At 39.8% G+C, this 2,396-nt stretch overlaps 1 pseudogene; it reads left to right on the plus strand.

Moving 5' to 3' along the window:
• The first annotated feature begins 221 nt into the window (after positions 1 to 221).
• LOC149219650 (glycine-rich RNA-binding protein GRP1A-like) lies at positions 222 to 939 on the plus strand (annotated as a pseudogene).
• The last annotated feature ends 1,457 nt before the right edge of the window (positions 940 to 2,396 follow it).

Below are 2,396 nucleotides of genomic sequence, written 5' to 3' on the forward strand. Positions count from 1 at the left end.
GGTCGGGTTTGGGATGACCAGAGTTGTGATGCCTCACTCCAAATCTAAGGCCCATATTAGTGTGGAGCCATTCTTGTCTAGCCCAAACCCTACTTTCTCACTCGTTTATGGGGCGGTCTGTCCCTGGTTCGTATTGGTTCTGGTCCTGGATCTCGTCCTGTGTTAGTGGTTTCTTGCTCTCTCTTGTTATGTCAAGTTTTCTTAAACTTTAGTCTGAGAAGATGGCTTCAACAAATGTTGAGTTTTGATGATTCATTGGAGGTCTTGCATGGTCTACTAATGACAAAAGCCTGCAGGAGGCTTTCAGCCCCTATGGCAAAGTTGTGGAATCCAAGGCAAAACCATTATTTATGTATTAATCTCTCGAATTTTCATGGTGATGTCCATTTTGTCATAATTAGGGTTTATTATTTGATAGGTTTCATTAGGGTTTGCTTTTGGGGTTCTGAATTTTCATAGTTAATCATCTTCTGAGGGCTTCTCAAAACTAGGGTTTGCTTCAGGGTTTTGGGTTTGACGAATAAAGTTCTTTTGAGGATTTGTCTCTGGATTTGTTTTTTGCAGATTATAAGTGATCGGGAAACCGGTAGATACCGTGGATTCGGCTTTGTGACCTTCAATGATGAGCACTCGATGGGAGATGCCATCGACGCAATGAATGGCAAGATGCTTGAAAGGAGGAGCATCACCATTAATCAAGCCCAGTCCATAGGAAACGGGGGCGGTGGTGGAGGCGGTGGCTCTCGTGGCTACCGTGGGGGCGGTGGTGGTGGGGGTAATGGTGGAAGTCGTGATTGTGGTGAAAATGGTTATGGCGGTAGTGGCAGCTACAGTGATGGTGGTGGTGGTGGTTATGGTGGCGACGGTGGCAACTATGGTGGCAGTGGTGGTTCTAGCTATGGTGGTGGTGGTTCTGATGGTGGTAGTTGGAGGAGATAGGCAATATGATGCTGCGCTAAGGTTTTTCTTGTCTGCAAGTTGTCTTATGTTTTGGTTCTGTAATAATCCTATTGATGGTAGAGCTATATGCTGGTAACTGTCACTGGGTTTGGTATTTCGATGTTCTGTAAACTCTATCTGGTTTTTGATCTAGATCTCTGTTGCTCTCGATGAGATGTATCAATGCGGTAAATCTGGTTCTAATACATATGTAATCTGAATATGCGCTATACGGTTTTACTATCTCATGGTGGTTTTTTCCGAGGTTGCGTGTTTCTAGAATTTTTAAAAATGACATGAATATGTAGTTTCACGAAATATTTTTGGTTTCTGATGTCACATATAGATGCTTTATTTTTGGTTCAAGTATTCTTTAATGGTCCTCTAGATGGGGTGTTTTGATGGCATGTCTCTGTATAGGGTTTGTCTGTAACTCCCTTTCTTGTTGTCAATTTTGTGTGATGGGTTTCTGCACACTGTTTCAATATAGATACTTATGTAAAATTGGGCATGTTCTGCTATTGGCTTAGCACTAATAAGTGACTTCACACAGTATCGGCATGCCAATGCTCTCTATAACCTATAGGCCAGTTAGTTGCCAAACGGTAGATAGATCGGATGGGTTTGTGCATACTGTTTCAATATCGATACTTCTGTAACATTGGGCTGGTTCTGCTATTTGCTGAGCACTATTAAGTGCCTTCACACAAAGCGCTATATGATCATGTCCAGACAAATTGAAATCAGAATATCAGATATTTCATGTTCAATTGTTGACACACCTAGTCATATTGGGGAAAACATGTCATGCAACATGCAACTGTCTCAACAAACATGGAGTTAAACTCAAATATTACTGACATCTTGTGCTTTATATTATTGGCTGTGAATGTTTAAACAAAAATGAAATAGAAAAAAAAATTAAAGCAAATCCAACACAATAACTATTGGCACATTGAGAAAATAGCATTGGCCTTGATATTAGGGGCTGTCAACAACTCAATATTTAGATATCGACAAATGCTTCAAATCCTACTACGTGCATCAGCCTCAAATTAAAAGAAAAGTCAACTAGAATGTAAATGTTACAATGCCCTTTGCTGCAAAGGTAATGAGCTCATGGCAGGTGCTTAAATTTCAAAGGCCATTAAATTATTAACTACCAAAAAGAAATAAATGAGGATGCTAGTACTAGATGACCAAGCTACCCGTTAACCTTACAATAAATTTGGCACCTCAAGATATTACCAATGACCTTGATATAAGTGGCTACCATGTTTTCAATGTTCAGGACTAGAAACTCTCCAACTCTTATTTTGCACATAAATCAGTGTATTATATGATAAATGTGCACAGTGTATTATATGATAAATGATGGAGCCTATCATAAAAGACAATTTGAATGAAAATAAAACTGTTGCAATGCCCTTTGCTACAGATGCCATGCTCATGACAAG

This window comes from Pinus tabuliformis, chromosome Q, assembly GCF_031772625.1.
Source record: "Pinus tabuliformis cultivar Carrire ecotype Pingquan chromosome Q, CPIR1, whole genome shotgun sequence".
NCBI lineage: Eukaryota > Viridiplantae > Streptophyta > Pinopsida > Pinales > Pinaceae > Pinus > Pinus tabuliformis.